Source organism: Macaca mulatta, chromosome 9 (assembly GCF_049350105.2).
Source record: "Macaca mulatta isolate MMU2019108-1 chromosome 9, T2T-MMU8v2.0, whole genome shotgun sequence".
NCBI lineage: Eukaryota > Metazoa > Chordata > Mammalia > Primates > Cercopithecidae > Macaca > Macaca mulatta.
This window is the reverse complement of record NC_133414.1, coordinates 1,287,017-1,307,926: the sequence shown is the minus strand read 5'-3', so window position 1 is coordinate 1,307,926 and position 20,910 is coordinate 1,287,017. Positions and strand designations below refer to the sequence as shown.

The 20,910-nt window shown below is 50.6% G+C and overlaps 1 protein-coding gene and 1 pseudogene across 4 annotated transcripts in view; one reads left to right on the top strand and one right to left on the bottom strand.

The window, feature by feature from the left end:
- Positions 1–20,910, top strand: part of DIP2C (disco interacting protein 2 homolog C) — a 374,224-nt gene that overhangs the window by 40,273 nt on the left and 313,041 nt on the right. The gene's annotated exons all lie outside the window — the stretch shown is intronic.
- LOC144331034 (putative uncharacterized protein DIP2C-AS1) lies at positions 1,453–1,933 on the bottom strand (annotated as a pseudogene).

Genomic DNA, 20,910 nt, shown 5'->3' with positions numbered 1-20,910 from the left:
ACTTTGTACATGCAGAAAGTACAGTGTTCCTGCCATGTGAAATGCGTGTCGGAGGGCTGACTTTGTACATGCAGAAAGTACAGTGTTCCTGCCATGTGAAATGTGTGTCGGAGGGCTGACTTTGTACATGCAGAAAGTACAGTGTTCCTGCCATGTGAAATGTGTGTCGGAGGGCTGACTTTGTACACACAGAAAGTACAGTGTTCCTGCCATGTGAAACGCGTGTCGGAGGGCTGACTTTGTACACGCAGAAAATACAGTGTTCCTGCCACGTGAAACGCGTGTCGGTGGGCCGACTCTTTGTACACGCAGAAAGTACAGTGTTCCTGCCATGTGAAATGCATGTTGGAAGGCTGACTTTGTACACGCAGAAAATAGTGTTCCTGCCATGTGAAACGCATGTTGGAAGGCTGACTTTGTACATGCAGAAAATAGTGTTCCTGCCATGTGAAACGCGTGTCGGAGGGCTGACTTTGTACACACAGAAAGAACAGTGTTCCTGCCATGTGAAATGCGTGTCGGAGGGCTGACTTTGTACACACAGAAAGTACAGTGTTCCTGCCATGTGAAATGCGTGTCGGAGGGCTGACTTTGTACACGCAGAAAGTACAGTGTTCCTGCCATGTGAAATGCGTGTCGGAGGGCTGACTTTGTACACACAGAAAGTACAGTGTTCCTGCCATGTGAAATGCGTGTCGGAGGGCTGACTTTGTACACGCAGAAAATAGTGTTCCTGCCATGTGAAACGTGTGTCGGAGGGCTGACTTTGTACACACAGAAAGTACAGTGTTCCTGCCACGTGAAACACGTGTCGCGGGCCGACTCTTTGTACACGCAGAAAGTACAGTGTTCCTGCCATGTGAAATGCGTGTCGGAGGGCTGACTCTGTACACACAGAAAGTACAGTGTTCCTGCCATGTGAAACGCATGTTGGAAGGCTGACTTTGTACACGCAGAAAATAGTGTTCCTGCCATATGAAACGCGTGTCGGAGAGCTGACTTTGTACACACAGAAAGTACAGTGTTCCTGCCATGTGAAACGCATGTCGGAGGGCTGACTTTGTACACACAGAAAGTACAGTGTTCCTGCCATGTGAAATGCGTGTCGGAGGGCTGACTTTGTACACACAGAAAGTACAGTGTTCCTGCCATGTGAAACGCGTGTCGGAGGGCCAACTCTTTGTGCATGCAGGTTCGGCAGGTCCACCTGTGGGGCTTGAATGTGCCTGGATTTGGTGTCCATGGGGTCCTGGAACCGACTCCCTGAGTCCAGTGAGGCTGGCCCCAGGACCGGCTCCCTGAGGACAGCGAGGCTGTTTCTAATAGCAGGTGGTTTATTTTGTGTTTTCCCCCGGCTCCACACCCCATTCTCAGGGACACAGCTGTCACAGGGGGACCAGCTGGGGCATGGGAAGAGTGGAGGGTACCTAGTAGAAGTGGCTGTGGACTCTCTTAGGAACGATAACCGTGACACCTGCCATAGACGAAGATGTTGTTGGTCTGCACTCTTCTCGTGTTGGTCTGGGGCATGCAATGGCTGTGGGCTGGCGTGGTCCACAGCCCCGGTCTGGGGCATGCAGTGGCTGTGGGCTGGCGTGGTCCACAGCTCCGGGCACCGTGGTCCCTGACCCTGAAATTGCATCCAGTGGTGTGTCACCTCGGGCCAGCTGTCTCCTGAGGGGAAGGGAACAGGGAACAGTCCTCCCCGCGTGGCCTCCCCAGCACCACCCACCCCCAGGACCTCTAGTCTTGACCTTGCTGGGGGCTTCTGTGTCCTGGGGAGACCTTGTCCCAACAAGAGGACTCCATGGGCTGCAGGAGGTGTCGAGCTATTTTATCTCCTGGAACTGGGTTGCTGGCAGCTCCCAGATGCAGGAGGAAAGGCTCAGAAGTGCCTTCCTAATAAGGAATTGTTGACGTGAAATTTGGACAGCAGACACTGCTTACATTTCCTTTTCCGTTTTGATGCGTTTTGATGTGTGTGGCAACACCGTGACGCATGGGGATGCAGGTGATGGGCGACCCCCCGCAAGGGGGCCATGCACCTGTTTGATAATAAGAAGCATGCTTCTCTTACTGCAAATAAAAACTTCGATGGTTTTCTGCCAGAAAGACCCTGTCCTTTACATAGGATACATAGAGGATCATTTGGCAAGTGATTGGGGATTTGGGGTTAAACTAAAAATAAGTTAATTTCATTTTATAGCACTCTGAACACATTTGAGTTAATTATTCATAGAAAATTTGAATAGCACACACTGTTCTGACTTCCGATTTCCTCCTAATGAACGGCATTTGCTGTAACGTGACAAAACCCTGAGTCTTAGAATTATTGGATAATGTGAAAAAAGGAAAAATTGGTTCTCTGTTGTTTTGCTTTAAGGAAATTATATTATTTTTACAGTTACTTAGTTTTCTCCTTTCCAATAAGAAAAATTGCTTTCTTACTACCTGAAAATTCGTGAAGGCAAGGGGACACACGCAGCAGTGCATTAAAAGCCACCATCAAATGTGGACGTGGACCCCGTTTCCCCCGTTCTCTCCCACCATCAAATGTGGACGTGGTCTCAGTTTCCCCCTGTTCTCACCCACCATTAAATGTGGACGTGGACCCCGTTTCCCCCTGTTCTCTCCCACCATCAAATGTGGATGTGGACTCAGTTTCCCCCTGTTCTCACCCACCATTAAATGTGGACGTGGACCCCGTTTCCCCCTGTTCTCGCCCACCATCAAATGTGGATGTGGACTCAGCTTCCCCCTGTTCTCGCCCACCATCAAATGTGGATGTGGACTCAGTTTCCCCCATTCTCGCCCACCATCAAATGTGGACGTGGACCCAGTTTCCCCGTGTTCTCGCCCACCATCAAATGTGGATGTGGACTCAGTTTCCGCTGTTCTCACCCACCATCAAATGTGGACGTGGACTCAGCTTCCCCCTGTTCTCGCCCACCATCAAATGTGGATGTGGACTCAGCTTCCCCCTGTTCTCGCCCACCATCAAATGTGGATATGGACTCAGTTTCCCCCATTCTCGCCCACCATCAAATGTGGATGTGGACTCAGTTTCCCCCTGTTTCACTCACCATTAAATGTGGATGTGGACCCAGTTTCCCCGTGTTCTCGCCCACCATCAAATGTGGACGTGGACTCAGTTTCCCTCTGTTCTCGCCCACCATCAAATGTGGATGTGGACTCAGCTTCCCCCTGTTCTCGCCCACCATCAAATGTGGACGTGGACTCAGTTTCCCTGTGTTCTCGCCCACCATCAAATGTGGACGTGGACTCAGTTTCCCCCGTTCTCGCCCACCATCAAATGTGGATGTGGACTCAGTTTCCCCCGTTCTCGCCCACCATCAAATGTGGACGTGGACTCAGTTTCCCTCTGTTCTCGCCCACCATCAAATGTGGACGTGGACTCAGTTTCCTCCGTTCTCGCCCACCATCAGATGTGGACGTGGACTCAGTTTCCCTCTGTTCTCACCCACCATCAAATGTGGATGTGGACTCAGCTTCCCCCTGTTCTCACCCACCATCAAATGTGGATGTGGACTCAGTTTCCCTCTGTTCTCGCCCACCATCAAATGTGGACGTGGACTCAGTTTCCCCCGTTCTCGCCCACCATCAAATGTGGACGTGGACTCAGTTTCCCTCTGTTCTCGCCCACCATCAAATGTGGACGTGGACTCAGTTTCTCCCGTTCTCGCCCACCATCAAATGTGGACGTGGACTCAGTTTCCCCCGTTCTCGCCCACCATCAAATGTGGACGTGGACTCAGTTTCCCTCTGTTCTCGCCCACCATCAAATGTGGACGTGGACTCAGTTTCCCCCGTTCTCGCCCACCATCAAATGTGGACGTGGACTCAGTTTCCCTCTGTTCTCGCCCACCATCAAATGTGGACGTGGACTCAGTTTCCCCCGTTCTCGCCCACCATCAAATGTGGACGTGGACTCAGTTTCCCTCTGTTCTTGCCCACCACAAATGTGGACGTGGACTCAGTTTCCCTCTGTTCTCGCCCACCATCAAATGTGGACGTGGACTCAGTTTCCCCCTGTTCTCACCCACCATCAAATGTGGATGTGGACTCAGTTTCCCTCTGTTCGTGTCTACCTTGCCACCATGGCTCATTTCACATTCACTCAGGAAAGGAAGAAACATTATTTTTAATAGGCACGAAGGCAGTTGTTTTTAACCTAAGGAACAGGATATAATTCCAGCAATGGAAATTACCAGCCGAGTGGGTCTGTGTGAGGTTTGGAAGAAAAAAAGGATTTTAACTTCCCCTCTCTGTGTGTGCCCACCTCCCCCAGTTGAGAGTCACAGATTTAATTACTTTAATTTTGAGCTTAAAATAATTTGACAGCCTAACAAAAACTACTACAGTCCTATAAAATTCTGCTTGTGTGTTTGGCTTTTCAGTTGCTTGGCTTAATATGGTAAATGAATGCATTATGAGTTGTTATTTTAGTAATTGCTATAAAAATTAATGTATGTTATAACCAAGTGTTATAAAGTTAATTTAGCACCAAAGTAAAGCTAAAGCTGCATTGATTTCCCGCTGTACTTGTGCTTAAAGACGGCTCCGTGAGGCAGGCGCTGTGACCCTGCAGTCTGGTGGGAGCAGGTGCCACCTGGCTGGTGCGTTCGCTGCCCGTCCCCTCTTGCTGCCAGGCAGCTTTGCAGTTTCCAGGCTATGCGGGAATTGAGGCCGGTGGTCAGTAAGAGACGGTGGGGAGTTGGGTGGTGCAGGTTGACGTGGGGTGGAAGGAGGCGTGGAGAGCCTGGGGAAGCCTGGACAGCAGCTCCGGTACCTGCACAGGGGAGCAGGGTGCAGCGGCACGGGACAGTGAGTAGCTCCTGGAAACAGCCCTTGGGGTTTCTATAGACGAGTCTGTCTTCAGCTCTGCATCCCTTTCCTGCTGAGTCCGGGTGGAGGGTGGAGGCGTCGAGCGCTTGTTTCTCCAGGTGAGGGCCCATCGGACACAGCCAGTGTTTCCTGGAGTCCCCTCACCTGGGAACGTGCCCCTGCTCTTTTCAGAACAAAACAAATCTTAGTTAAACTTGACACATCACCTTTCCAGAAGGTGTTTAAGTCTGTGTGCCTGTTAAGTCACCTAACTTTAAAGAGTAATGATACAATATGCTTCTTTTTAGGGGAGAAAACTGAGCTGATTTAAAAGATAAAATCAGAGGTTGGGGTCGCAGCATTTTGGAGGAGACTCAGTTTATGTCCTAGTGGGCAGCGGTGTTTCCTTGACTGTTGTGTCTGCTCTATTATTACATTACAGAGGTGACACTTCAAACATAGGGAAATGGAAGGCAAAACAGCCCCCCCCCCATTCAGAGATAAACGTTGTCAACATATTCATGCACTTCCTTCTGCTGTTTTTGCTCTTCACTTTTTATTTTAAGACCATGTTCGTAGGATGGATATATAATTGTTTATGGTGACTTTAAAAGCACCTTTTTTGTTAAAAAGAGTGTATTTTCATTCTGGAAAATTTAGACAACATGTTTGGTTTAAAAATTAGTTATAATACCACCGTGAAGTCATCAATGTTTTTATACATTTTCTTAGTCTCTTTATGGACTTAATATATACAATTTAACAAACTGGAAATAACGTAATTTTATGCATAAAATGTTTCTTGGCATTAGAGATGGAGCAGAGAGGAGGCACAGGGCTTCCCGCTGGCTGAGGTCCTCCCAGGGTGTGACCAGCAGCCTCCCAAGTTTAGGGTCTGCACGGAGTAAGATTTCTAAATCACCTTACACCACATCCCCTGCAGCCATGTGCCCCTTTGATAAGGGGGTGTACTCTGATAGAGTTTTCAAGACAAGGCTTTGCTGGATCTGAGGCTGTTTCAGCTGCTTCTGGAGACGGCAGCTCTGGCACATTTGTGCCAGCTCTCCCTCAAGACCCCACGGATGCCACGTCCTTGTCTTTTGGAACCCAGTGTTGTAGAGAAGTCTGAGGCTAGTTTGATTTTTGCTTCGTCGTAGGAAACTGATGTTTTCAGGCTTTTCCCCTTTATTTCCATAATGAAGATGACGTCCCACCTCATCCAGAGGTGTCTTTGTTGTCTTGTTGGGAATGTCCAGCCCTTAGGTGCCTCTTCAGGTCCTCAGTCCCTTTCTCAACTTCCTTGCAATCCTCCCCATCTCATCCATCTTCACTGTAATTCTGTTATTTTTTTCATTTTTGCACTCACTTTCCCATGTGACTTTTGTTCTTGTTTCACAGATGCCCGTGCCAAACTTTATGTTTGAGGCTGGGGGGCCGTGTTTCATTCTGTCTGCCTCTGCATGTACTTTTGAGAAGTGGGGGCGGGGGTTGCCCCCCAGGTACTGTTTCAGCTGGACCTGCCCAGACTCTGTGAATTGGGGGCGTTGGGCAGAGCACATGTGGCTCTATGGTGGGCCATGTTGCTGAACCCTACATCTGAGGTTTGGGGGCCGTGTTTCATTCTGTCTGCCTCTGCATGTACTTTTGAGAAGTGGGGGTGGGGGTTGCCCCCTGGGTGTTTCAGCTGCATCTGCCCAGACTCTCTGAAGTGGGAACGTTGGGCAGAACCCATGTGGCTCTACGGTGGGCTGTGGTGCTGACAGAGCAAGAAGCCGCACTCCCAGGACGTGCTTGCAGCTGTGGGCAGGACTGGGATTGTGACAGGATGATTTCCTTCTCTAAAATACATCTCAACTGTTATCCAGAGGGTTGGCTGTAGGCTTTCAACAGCTTCACTCTTCTTAGTGACCAGGAGAAAATTCACTAAACAGAGCTGCTGTCAGGGTTTAATTAGGAATCTGCGAGAGGCTGGCGGGGCAGCTCCCTCTGCAAGCCTCCTGCAGCCTCCCCGTCCCCACTCTTGGGCCCAGCCACCTGCCTTGGTCTGTGGAGGCTGCACATTCTCTGTTCTCCTAAGGGGCTCCTGGACTTCGGGACAGCCTTGGCAAGCTGATGTGTAACTCCCAGTCTCTTCTCTTTTTAAGTAAGAAATACGCTCATGGAATCCTGATCTTCTAAATTGTTTCATCTTTTTAAAACAGCCACAGCTTCCTAAGCCACCTTGTGTCTGAATGTGAATCACTTGTTATTTTTCACTGCAGAATGAACAGAACTGGAATCGTAGGATTTAGAGGGTGATGAAAAGACAGAGGTTAGCATATTCCATTTTCTCACCTCTTCCTTACACTTTTTCCTTAAATGCACCCCTCGTACGTCTGTGAAGTTCTTCCCAATTCTGTAAGGTCACTCCATCCTCAAGTGGGACATTTGTGAACAGTAACAAGTATTGATGTGTGCAACTCTGCAACCCAGCTGGAATTAATGCTTTTTATTTATCAATGGATGGTCATCGGATGGCCAGAGGGATTCCCTGTGCATTGTGGGGGTCCCTGTGCCTGCTTGTGAGTGACATGCACATGGCGAGGGCTAGGGAATCGCAGCCTCTGTGATTGGAGTAGTGACATCGTTTACGCAAGGCAGGTGGACGACTCTGAGCCTGGCATGCTCCTGGGTGGCACAGCACAGCTGACATGGAGTGGGGCAAGGACTTGTTCCACGAGCTTCTGTGTTTTTTGTTTTGTTTTGTTTTTGTTTTTGAGGTGGAGTCTCTCTCTGTCGCCCAGGCTGGAGTGCAGTGGCGCGATCCAGGCTCACTGAAAGCTCCACCTCCTGGGTTCACGCCATTCTCCTGCCTCAGCCTCCCGAGTAGCTGGGACTACAGGTGCCCGCACCACGCCCAGCTAATTTTTTTGGTATTTTTAGTAGAGACGGGGTTTCACTGTGTTAACCAGGATGGTCTCGATCTCCTGACCTCGTGATCTGCCCGCCTCGGCCTCCTGAAGTGCTGGGATTACAGTCGCGAGCCACCGTGCCTGGCCTGTTTTTGTTTTTTTTTTTGAGACAGAGTCTTGCTCTGTTATCCAGGTTGGAGTGCAGTGGCACGATCTTGGCTCACTGCAACCTCCAGTCACTGCAACCTCTGCCTCCCAGTTCAAGCAATTCTCTTGCCTCAGCCCCCCAAGTAGCTGGGATTACAGGCATGTGCCACCATGCCTGGCTGATTTTTGTATTTTTAGTAGAGACAGGATTTTGCCATGTTGGTCAGCTGGTCTTAAACTGTTGGCCCCAGGTGATCCGCCCGCCTTGGCCTCCCAAAGTGCTGAGATTACAGGCATGGGCCACTGCACCCGACTCTGTGTTTGACTCTTAAATCTTCTTTTTTTTTTTTAATATTTCTTTTTCTGGACGGCCACTCAGTGGATATGGAGGAAGAGTTCACAGATATCCGTATTACATTTCTTTCTTAAATTAGCCTCCCTCGAACACTGCTATAGGGTACAGACGCATGAAGGGCTGAAAGGGTGTTTGCGTCCCAGTAAGTGTGAGCGTGGGGCTGGTCTGTGAGACCCCAGTGCCGGTGAAGGCACCCATGTGTGATGGCCTGGGACGGGGGTGTGCAGAGCCCTGACTGTGGCACACACCCTTCAGCTTTGATGTTTCAGGCCATTGCTCTCGTCGTCAGTGAGCAGAAGGTCTAACAGCAGTGACATTTATCACTGGCTGTGTTGGCCAATGTGTTAGGAGGGTGAACCTGTTTGACTTAAGCTGCTTGACTGGTTTGCATTTAAATAGACACCTGGTGACCTGGTGCCTGGACACTTGCTCTGTGACCTGCCCCACGTGGCTTCTCCCTCTGCTATGCATTAGGTGAGATGGGCGTGTTTAGGGTGGTGTGGCCCTAGACTGGAATGCATTAGAAGTGCAAACCCTGCCCCACCCCAGACCTGCCCCACCCCAGTGTGACTTTTGGAGATGGAGGCCCAGCATCCTTCACCTGCCCTCCAGGTGGGACTGAGGATGCTGAGGTTTCAGAGCGCTGCTTTGCTGGCACACCAGCAAGTCCTGCTTAAAGAGGCCAGGATCTGAAATGGAAGGTTACCAAATTGTATAGCAGAAAAATAGAAATGTTTCCTTAGAATGGGTGTAGGAAGAAAAATGATTTCCTTCATCATATCTGGAAAAGATTTCAAATTAGTAACTAGCACTATTTGGAATTATTAGTGGTCTCCTGTATTTCTTTTTATTATTATCATTTTTTTTTTGATACAGGGTCTCACCCTGATGCCCAGGCTGGAGTGCAGTGGTGCAATCTTGGCTCCCTGCAACCTCCGCCTCCTGGACTCAGGTGATCCTCTCACCTCAGCCCCCTGAGTATCTGGGACTACAGGCATGATACCACACCTGGCTAATTTTTGTATTTTTTTTTGGTCTTGCTATGTTGCCCAGACTGGTCTTGAATTCAAGCATTTCTCCTGCCTCAGTCTCCCCAAATGCTTCTGTACCCCTGCCGCAACAAGGAAGGACAAGAGGTGTGAGCCATACTCCCGGCCTCCTGTCTTTCCTTGTTGGAGCAGGGATGTAAAAGCACTTGCCGCAGCTGACTTGAGTATATCTCCTTTCCCTTTGTTTTCCTCACGGGTAACCTGGCAGTGCTGTGCACCAGTGCTGCTGGCCAGCTGTTTTTTCGATGGACTGGCAGAAAATCAAGCTGAGATCTGGGTTCCTTTCTCCCTGGGTACTGACCAGGTGGGAGAGGAGGGACGTTATCTGAGCGTCATCTTCATGAGGGCTGGTGGAGAAACGTCAACTTTAAGGTGCCTGGGATCTAAGGCATGGAACCCAGCAGTGCAGCGGAACGCAGGGGATGTAGCCTTGGGAGTGGAGATGTGCGGGCCGGTGCCCTCGTTCCTGGCGGGATCTGAGTGCAGGAACAGGTTGGTGACCCAGCCGAGGTCACGGAGCAACCTGCCAAGACCTGCCTGGATGCATGGCTGGTGTCCGTGCTGGCCCCAAAACTGCCCATTTGGGGATTCTCTGCAGTTGCAGACCCACCTAGGGGTCCGGAGAGCGTCCCAACCGTGACCTCAAAGAACGAGGTGTTGCCTTGAGATGCTCCAAGGTGAGGGTAGGAATTTTTTTTTTTTTTTTTTTTGCAATTAGCAATAATTTGTTTTGAATGATCTTGGACCTATTTTCCACTTCTTTGTATAGGAAGAGAGACAGAATAAAAAGTCTCAATGTGCCAGATGCCATGTAATGAAGTCGTGGGGTTAACATTGTTGATTATTAGGTAGCATCACGTTAATTGGAACATATTCACACGTGTCCACAGCGTGTGCGTGTGAGTGTGCGTGTGTCCGATGAGCACGTTGGGTTGGGGTCGCTGCTGGTTCATGCAGCCTCTCTGGGTGGTGCTTTTTCTGTGACTTCCCAACACCGTTGCTGCTGCCTCTGTTGGAGTTCAGCCTTGACCCGCCTTGCTGCCACCAGGTTCTCGGGGCCTGTGCACCCTCTTCCCGGTGCGCACCCTCTACCCCGCGCGCACACTCTTCCCGGCGCGCACCCTCGTCCCCGCGCGCACCCTTGTCCTCCGTCGTGCCCACCCGGGGGGTCTGCTGTGTGTTTCTACTCAGGCCATGCCCGCCTCTTGCTGTGAGCTCAGTTTATTGAGGTGCGGTGAGAAACCAACAGAGGGGAGCAGTGTCCCAGCTTGTCAGGGCAGGAGGGAGCCTTGGGCATCTCTTCCCCAGCTCTGGCGACCCACCCTTCGCGATGTAGTGCTGGGGAGACAGGTGAGTTCTAAAGGTAAGGCCGCCGTGATTTCCTGAGTCTTAATTATCTAACACTGGGCCATTTGCCCTGTCGCCCCATCGAAGGGCACCTCTAGAGACAAAGCAAAGCCTCTGGTGGCCGTGGGCAGGGCGGCCATGCCTGTCTGTGGGTCCTGTAGAGCCTACCCGGCCACCAGCCGTGGGAATGTTCAGGCACTTGCCGCCTGTGGGAGGTGTGCGTTAGCCATTTGGTAGGTGCTCACGCGTGGAGGGACAGGCACAGGCCCACAGGCGTGGCGGGTGTGGGAGAAAGTGCGCAGAGTGCCCAGCAGATGCCGTGTGGTCAGCGGAAGCCGTGAACAGAGGCCGGGCTCGGGAGACACATTTGGAAATACACTTTAAGCAGCACCAATGGATAATGCTGCGATTTGGCTTCCTCCCATGGTCCAAAACACGTTCTAGTGATGCCGCTGCTTTGTGTGTACCTGAGACAAGGGTCTACGTGTATTAGGGCCTTGATGTAATCTGTAAAACGGGCACAGAATGCCTGTTTCAAAGAGGCAGTGGACAAGAAAGCGTGCTCTCTTCAGTGCAATGAGAATGCTTCATTGTCATAAGCAAAGTAAAATGCCTCCAAGGCGAGCTTGCCATGCGTTTAATGACCTTGGACACGAGCTTCCTAAACCTGACAGAAAGTGCTTCCAGCGTGGCGTCATGCAGTGGCTTCATGTAGTGGCTTCATTCAGTGGCTTCAGTGGAGAATGTGCATGTGCGGCTGATACTGAGAGCTGGGCAGCACCCTCCTGACCTGAGGGGTCCCCATGTGTGGACCGTGAGCCGGGCATCCTGACCTGACAGGTCCCCATGTGTGGACCGTGAGCCGGGCATCCTGACCTGACGGATCCCCATGTGTGGACCATGAGCCGGGCAGCACCCTCCTGACCTGACGGGTCCCCTTGTGCCCATTGTGGGACCTCCGTCACTCAAGCAAGTGACACACGTCAAACTGAATGCAGGAAGAAGGGTCCAGGATTGCGCGCAGGCTCCATGTCTCATCCTTCTGAGGCCTTCTGGGAAGCCAGGAGGGCAGTGGGGTCTTTTGCGTGTTTCCTCCTGGTGGCTGTGAATTTGTAGCAATGGCTTTTTGCAAAAGGGCCCGGAGGCGGAATCAGACCCTGTCTTAGAAAGGATGACGTCTTCACGGGCACCTCTTTCCGCCACTCTAGTGCTCCTGTGATTTTTCAATATGTGCACCCTGCAGACTTCAGCCTGTTGGTGTCTTGGGGGAATAGATACCAGGATTGTTCCAATGTGTGCAAACCTGAAACAGGAATTTTTCTGCGTTAAGTTGGTCACCAAAATGGGAGGTAAGGGGAGAGGGGAAGGAACTTCTTGGCCTCATCAGCCCTTTTCTTGAAACTCACAGTCAAACTTTGTCAAATTCTAGATGATGGTGCTTTAGTCGATGCATTTATGTATGTTATGTCTTGTTTTCTGAGTATGGTGCTTCGAGAATTTAAATATTAAGGTGAAATTGCCATGCACAGTTGAATTGGCACCATAATTTAACTCTCTGTAAAGCCTTTTGGTTTCCTGTTAGAGCGACTTACCATTTTTTGAGTTAACTGAAGCAAACTCTGCTGTCAGCACAAAGGAGCCACTGTATAGTTAGGATGTCAAATTAAATAGAATTCTCCTAAATGGAGCGTGCTCTTTCCATAAATTTTAAAAATTCATTTATTCATCAAACACATATTGAGTACTTATCGCCCGGGTTGCTAGTCACTGTTCATATATATTTTTAAGGAATTACTTCCACTTAGCTCTGAAATAACATTGCATTTAGAATTTAGCCCAGAGGTGATTAAGCATGAACTTTTCACAGCAGTCTTGTTTTCATTTTTACTTGAGAACATGTTCTCAGACTCGGTGCCCAGCTGACGTTACCGTGCGTTGCCCGAGGCTCACGCCTGGCCGGGGCTGTGTCTCTGAGGCTTTAGAGCAGGAAGGAAGGGCTGCCAGGTGTCTGGCCCTTCCACGTTTCCCTGGGGGAGGGATTAGGACTTGGGCAGGAGTCTTGGCTTGTCTTACTGGATTAGCTGGTGTCATTCAGTCAGCTCTGCCTTGGTGTTAAGCTCTGGACTGACTCTGACCTCTGAGTGGCAGAGGAGAGGATGGTGATTTAGAATCAGTCATGCAGACGGGGGCACCCAGCGAGTCTCGGATAAAAAGTGGTGGCAATTGATCACTTGCCCTTTTGGGAGAACTGTGTGGATTGACTCAGACCTCTTTCTTTTGATTTTATCTTGAGACTTTGTAGAAGCAAAAATGCCTTAAAAAAAATTAAGTGATGGGCTTTTGTAATGTCTGTGTCTCCCCAAGATTCACAAGTTGGAATCCTCACCCCCAAGGAAATGGTGCTAGGAGGGGGAGCTTTGGGCGGTGAGGAGGTCGTGAGGGTCTCATAAATGGGATTTGTGCCCTCAAAAAAGGGACTACAGGGAGTTCCCTCGCTCCTTCCACGGTGTGCGGACCCAGTGAGAAGGCGCCGTCTATGAACCAGGAAGCCCTCACCAGGCAAACCTGTCAGGCCTTGACTATGGACTTCCCAGCCTGAGACTGAGACTGAGAGCTGTGAGAAATGAACTTGGGTCATTTGCCAGTCCCTGCCCAGCCTGTGGCGTGTTGTTAGAGCAGCCTGGGTGGACGAAGGCAGGTTGTGAATTTTCTGTCGTACTTTCTGGCTTCAGATACTTTCTAGGGAGGTGTCTCGGCTGCCCGCGGCCCCTCCAGATGTTTCTGATTCGGGGTGTGGTGCTGGTCGCGGCCGTGCCATCAGTGACCAGGAGCAGGAGCTCGCGCCCCTCGTGAACCAGCAGCCTCACCCGGAAGCTGCCGGGAAACGTTTGACAGAAGGTGATTGCGCCTTGAGACTGAAACTTCCTGTTTATAGGGAATGGAGGTGCATAGCAGGGAATTTAATGATGGCCCGAGAAACAGATGCCTCTGAGGTAGGGGACATTCTGCAGGACAGTGGTCTTGGACTCTTGAAAAGTGAAGATCACAGATAAAAGGGGTGCGAGGCTGTCCCTGACGAAGACGGGGAAGGAGAGTCACTCGGCACGGTGGGCGGCCCGGATAGAAAAGACGTTTTTGGAACGATTGTGCTACCTGAACATAACCTGGACAACGATGCTCTGAAATCGTTCTTGTCTGCCGATGATGGTACTGCGGCTGCAGAGGGGCCCTTATTCCTAGGGAATGTGTGCCTGAGGACTCGGTGAGGCAGCAGGAGCCTCTCACCTTCAAGTGGCTCCAGAGGAGAAACAAATCTGTCTTTCTGTCTGATCTACAGAGAGAGTGAGAAAGCAAATCTAACGAAATGTTAGCAGTTGTTGGAGCTGCACGTGGAGAAAACTTGGCCACTCATTATACTGCTCTTCTACTTTTTAAATATGTCTGAACATTTTCATAATGAAAATGTGAGAAAGTAAAAATAAATCTGGAAATTAGAACGGAAGTGAGCCCAGCCAAGCGCTCTTGGGTTCAGCCGGGAAGAGCCAACGGTCCGTTGGTGTTCTCTCCACTGGCCGTGGGGATTTCCTCCTCCTGGGTTCACCACCTAGTTTTCCTTGTGATAGTTGTTTTATACATAGCTATGAGCATAGGTGATACTGAAAACACACGTTTAGTGTGGTTTGTCATTAAGAATTTGGACAACTGGCTAAATAAACCACTTGTACAGAGTTGAGATGAGCACTGCCTGCCTCAGCGTCTGTGGTAACAGCTTCACTTGGGTGCAGAGCTTGGCAGAGGTTTGAGTGACTCTGTCTCGATGGTCCTCTGTCAGAGGACGAGGTTAAGCGTCACCGCCGAGGGCCCTCTTGAGCCTCTGGGCCGGGAGTAACCTCCCCCGGGCTGGTGAGGCAGCCTCTGGGGGCCTTTCCTGACAAAGCCCTTCACTGAGCTGCAGTTTGGCCACTTCTGCCCTCGCCTCCCCGACTGCAGGGCCTCGAGGTCTCACCGCCTCCAGCCTGAGCGCCCAGTGCCCAGGGGCAATTTCCCGCCTTCCCTGGGGGCTCAGGATGCTGGCTTCTGAGGTGGTGCCCGCAGCTGGGCCCCTCCTCCCGGGCTGGGGGCAGGGCTAGCCCCGGCCTCCTGCTGTGTCCCACTGGCCACTTCACCGCAGCTGCAGCCCACACTGGGTGGCCGCTCCTGCTTCTGTTGGATGAGGAGATGCTGGCCTTCACCGAGCCTTCCTGGCCTCGCCCCTGCTGGCCCCAAGGTTTTGCCGCTTCCCCCTGCCTAGCCCCTGGTCTCTGTACAGTGTCTGTCCAGGTTGTCTGTCCATCCGTCCTTGACATTCTGTCCAGACATTGCCACTGTCATCCTAGTCTGTGAGGGGCGAGCAAAGCCCCGGTGTAGCCGATGTGGAGACGCTGATGGACTTCAGTGTGCAGGGAAGCGAGTTCCTTCGTATCTCAGCCTCTGCGCAGCCAGCTGGGAGCTCACCCCATTCACAGGTAGATATGCCTTGTTTTTTGGCCCAATCGCCTGCATTAAGTCAGAAGAATCACAGTTCCCTGCTTTTCTGGCTTCGTGACCGTCCGCCTCCCTCCTCTGCCTGGGCCTGGAGGGTGGGGTCTGTCGTGGGTTCGTGGAACTCTCTGTTCTTGTGCGGCCATCAGGGACTGTTACCCAGGCTGATTCCACAGGAGGAGTTTGGGGTGAGTTCCTGAGCGAGAGTTGGGAAGACTGACGTCTGCGTAAACCTTTCTTGTTCGTGGTTATTCCTCTCAGTCTTCTTAAATCCTGAAAAATTGGGGGCCAATTTGAAATAAGGATTTAGGTATGGATTGGTGAGGACAGAATGTTGATCTAATTGGCTTTACATTGTGTGTGTGAATTTTACGCTACCCTTGGGAAGAACTGAAGATGTTGACGGTGTCGTTAGAATCCTTTCTTTCTTTCTTTCTTTCTTTCTTTCTTTCTTTCTTTCTTTCTTTCGTTCGTTCGTTCGTTCGTTCGTTCGTTCGTTCGTTCTTTCTTTCTTTCTTTCTTTCGTTCTTCTTTCTTTTTTTTTTGAGATGTAGTCTCGCTCTTGTTGCCCAGGCTGGAGTGCAATGGTGCAATCTTGGCTCACTGCAATCTCTGCCTCCCGGGTTCAAACAATTCTCCTGCCTCAGCCCCCCAGTAGCTGAGATTATAGGCGCTCACCACCACACCCAGCTAATTTTTTGTATTTTGGTAGAGATGGGGTTTCGCTCTTAAGGACATTGTTCATTAAGTATTGATTGGTGGCCTGCCATTGAACTAATGTTAGTGTAGTGCTGACATCATCAGCCACGGCAGAAACTTACTTGGCATCTCTGGAAAAGAGGGCAGGGAAGCGTAGTGCCCTGAAACTGCCTCATTCTCTAGTGCTACTTCCACCTCTGAGCTGATGGTCATTATGAGTGGATCTGCCCTGGACAAGTAGTTTAGTGCAGCTGCCTTGGACAGGCAGGTTAAAAGTAACAAACCGCCACAAAACTCAGCTAATAAAATGTGAGGAGAGACATGGGGCACCAGGAAGGGGTGAGGCCTGTCTCCCTGTGTGCCATCTGTGTGGAGCCTCAGTACCTAGGGGACAGCGTTTACACAGAGCCCCAGGTTTTTATTAGCGTTTCCCTGAATAAAATGTCACTTGTGAGCTGCGGACTGGGAGGCTTTTTCTGATTATTAGGTTTCGTAATGTGGGATCGTCAGTAGGCAAGGTGGGCCTGAGGGCCATAGGATCTGGAGACTGTCCAGGGCTGCTTTCTGGGGATGACAGGCTTGTCCCTTCAGCAGTCAAGACACAAAAGAGAGTCTTTCTGAGAATAAAAGAGAGAAGCTTTTAAGGAAAAAAGCAGTTTCTCTCTCTGTTTGGGAGTTGAGTGCATTTTCCCGCATTTATTCGGAGATGTTCCTCGGTTCCCACCACGTGCCGTCTATGGGGTAGGGTCACCCCACCGCGTACCTAACCCAGGAAAACTCCTCTGCAGTTATTGCAGAGGCCGTGTGCATTTCTCTTGCCTCAGTGGATAGAGTGAGTTTTTCTTCCTACTGTTTTTAGTCAGTTTTCTTAATCTAGCCTGTTACTGGGATAAGTTCCAGAGACGAGCAGTTTTAAAAACAATCTTTGTACGTTGCGTAGAGAGCAGTCCACCTGTAACCAGTTTGTTCCTGGAGGTACCGCAGTGGCCTTGGTTACGCGAGGGCCCCGTGGCTCAGGATGGGCCGAGGAAGGAGTGCGTGAGCAGTGGGCACTGGCCGGAGGCAGGGGAGGCGTGGCCACCTGTGGCTCGAACTCCCCCCATCCACTCTACCTCACCGCTGGGACGTCAGCGCTCTTGCCCTGGACGTTTTCTCTGAATGTTCAGTGCCCAGGCTCTTGGGTACACAGGCGGCCCCGGGTTTTATTTGGAAAGGGTGTCGCGAACAGTGAAGTAACCCACGTGCCTAAGCTTTGATTGACATGAAGGAATGTAGAGGCTGCTGAAATCCTGGTCATTTTAGAGCAAAGTATTTTATTAACAGTTTTCTAAAAGAAAGAAATCATTAAAAAATTGATCCCTGTTGAGGTAGAAGGATCTCGTCCTCATGCTCCTCAGTTCCTTCCAGAATCAGCTTCCAGTTCAGCTGCAGAACAGGTTCTGGTGGTGGCTGGAGCAGCCCAGGCAGGTGCTGTTGGGTCTGAGTTCACACTGGTGCCCACGTGGTCTCCAGCTACGGTGCGGGCCGTGGGGTCTGAGTTCACACCGGTGCCCACGTTGTCTCCAGTTATGGTTGGGGCCATGGAGTCTAAGTTCAGACTGGTGCCTGCGTGGTCTCCAGTTACGGTTGGGGCCGTGGGGTCTGAGTTCACACTGATGCCTGCATGGTCTCCAGTTACGATGCAGGCTGTGTGGTCTGAGTTCACACTGGTGCCTGCGTGGTCTCCAGTTACGGCACTGGCCATGGCGTCTGAGTTCACACCGGTGCCCGCGTGGTCTCCAGTTACGGTTGGGGCCATGGAGTCTGAGTTCATACTGGTGCCTGCGTGGTCTCCAGTTACGGTTGGGGCCGTGGGGTCTGAGTTCATACTGGTGCCTGCGTGGTCTTCAGTTACAGTGTGGGCTGTCGGGTCTGAGTTCACACCAGTGCCTGTGTGGTCTCCAGTTACAGTGCTGGCCATGGCATCTGAGTTCACACTGGTGCTTGCGTGGTCTCCAGTTACGGTGCTGGCCATGGCGTCTGAGTTCACACCAGTGCCTGTGTGGTTTCCAGTTACGGTGCTGGCCATGGCGTCTGAGTTCATACTGGTTCCTGCGTGGTCTTCAGTTACAGTGCGGGCCGTGGCATCTGAGTTCACACCAGTGCCTGTGTGGTTTCCAGTTACGGTGCTGGCCATGGCGTCTGAGTTCACACTGGTGCTTGCGTGGTCTCCAGTTACGGTGCGGGCCGTGGCGTCTGAGTTCACACCAGTGCCCGTGTGGTTTCCAGTTACGGTGCTGGCCATGGCGTCTAAGTTCATACTGGTTCCTGCGTGGTCTTCAGTTACAGTGCTGGCCATTTGTGCCTTTCTGGGAAGTTAGAAGGAGGATCATTTCATCACGTCTCTGTCCTCCCACACCTGATCTATGCTGGGCCACCGTGAATTCTTCCTTTTAACTGTTTCATCATGGGCAACACTGGTGTTTTGTGGTCCATGTTTGCCTGTTCTGTAAACAGATTCTGTGTTGCTTTATAGAATCACGTGGTCTCTTTTATGAATTTCGCTTTTCTTTAAGAAAATAATTGTGCTTTTATCTTTTCAATCTCAACTCTCTTCCCTGACACAGGCTCTTGCCAGCTCGAAAATTAAAAGTAATCTTTCATTATACTTAATACTTTCTAAAGTTTTCAAAAGTTTATCAGCATGTGGGTTACTGAACATTGACTGTTTATTTAATGGAAAATTACATTCTAAGTAGAGTATTAGAGTGAAAATGATCTTTTGATTTTATGAAAATATTCAGGTAAAAATATTAAAATGCCTTCGCCAAACTTCATGCCTGTGTAGCGTGAAAACATTAAGCTGCTCTCTGCTCCCGGGAATGCATGAGTAGAGTATGTGTTTGAAAGCGTCATTCCAGTCTTAAGTTTTAGGTATTCTTAAATGGGTAGGCTGGAGAAGTGACATTTAACATTGAGTGAACGTTTGACAAAGATTTGTCTCGATATAAAAATAGTTAAAAACAATCTTTAGTGTTTCCTGTCAGGGTTCACCCATTAAAGAATGGTCTTGTAAAAAACCCATTAGGAGTGTCGGCGCCCAGAGGTGCTACCTTGTCCACAGTTGTGTCATCTGCTGTCACCAGGCGACACGCCCAGCGTTTAGCTGCACGTCAGATGTGGCCACGGGGCCACAGGACATCCCTGCGGACGGATGTTCTTATGCAGACTAATGAGGATGGAGACCGCTGCAGAACTGTAAGCCCCCCAGGGGCTGACGGAAGCCTGGGAATACCCAAGACACCAGAGTCGCTGCTGCCCTGGGTGGAAGGAAACCTGCCCTGGAAGATGGGAAATGCAATAAGGAGAAAGTACCAAGGTACATGATGCTGTGAAAACGGAGATGTTTTAATTAAATTAACAATTAAAATCATTTTAATTATGTGAATTATTTGAACTCATTTTAGTTCTTTTTAGGAAATTAATACTTAAAGCAAGTTTGTTTTTTGAATTGTTTGAATTAATTGAGTCAGCACAAGAGTTAGCATTGATATCTGCGCCCCTTCCAGGGTTGGGGCAGAGGAGACGGGGGCAGAGGAGACGGGGGCAGAGGAGACGGGGGCAGAGGAGACGGGGGCAGAGGAGACGGGGGCAGAGGAGACGGGGACAGAGGAGACGGGGGCAGAGGAGACGGGGACAGAGGAGACGGGCCTCCCACCCGCTTTCCCCTGGCGCTCAGGCAGAATTTCCCATTGAGGAGCCCTCAGCTCCCTGAGAGCCAGGAGCTCTTGCGGAGAAGCCGCTGTCGGCATGCCACCCACTTTGATGGTCCTGCTCTGCTGTCCCTGCGGTCCAAGGGCCGGACCCTGCTGCTGTCTGTGCCAGACGGGTCTCAGGGAGATGCCAGCCAGCGGGTATGCGTGGCGAGGCCTGGGCATCGTGGTCCAGATTCCATGGCTGCCGGTTTCATTCTCTTGCTGTTTGTCCCCCTAGCGAGACACGTGAGGTTCCTTGAGGACAAGACCCCCTCCTGCCACCTGGTCTGTTTCCTGAATGTTCTCTGCACTAGCACAGCCCCGGGATGCAGCCCTCGGGAATCAGGGCGTCGGCCATGGCAGGGCGGGTCGTACTGCTCGGCACCACGATGGATGTTAGCCGCTGTGCTTCACTTTGGGGACATGTTTAAGTACAAAAGTAATTTTAAAATTTCACCGTTATTTCAAGACAGCTGAGAGCCTATTAGCACAGAATCCCTGGTCCGAATGAAACCAAAGAGTTCTTATTAATTATTCATGATGCCATGAGTATGTTACCTTATTTTTTTATAATTGCCAGTCTGTATAATTAACCTTTCATTTAAAGTACTTAACAGTAAGTAGAGCTATAATTACAACTGTTTTTAAAAGTATATGGAAGAATGTTTAAATGTTTAATTAGAACCACTTTTTTTAGTTTCATAGAGAATTTTTTTTCTTGTCAACGAGGGTCTTTAATTATTTAAACCGAAAGAGAAAAACAGACCAGAAAAGAAAAACAACTAGTAAAGCTCGGAACTGCGAAGGTGGCATCATTCCGTTAGTCTCGGATTTTGCTTCCTGGGTTTGTGACGTGGTCAGAGTCCTTGTCTTTGATTTCCTAACACAAGTTGTTAAAGTTGGAAGTGAGTGTGAAATTGAGTTAGTCTAGCTTTATTCTTTCACGGATGAGAAGTGAATTATCCTCAGCAAGGTGGGTGCAGGCGTGGTCCCCGGGGGTCACTGTGGTGAACAGGCCGCCCTTGTGGGGAGCCAAGTTCGTCATCACTGGGACAGAGCCCAGGACACTTCCCCGGCTGGCCAGCCTCTTCCTAGAACCCCACACATTGCAAAGGATGGAGTCCAGATCTATACCATAAAGAAACGAGGGTGGTTACAGAAAGCACCACGATCTCAGCTGAGTGGCTCTGAGCACCCCAACGTTGGGGCACCTCAGCATCCTGTGTGGCTCAGGCTGTGCCCAGGAGGGAGGCCGGCCCGATCGAGCTGCGGTCCCCACCCTGAGAGTGAGGGCTCCTTCCCCCAGCGCGGGTTAAAGCAGG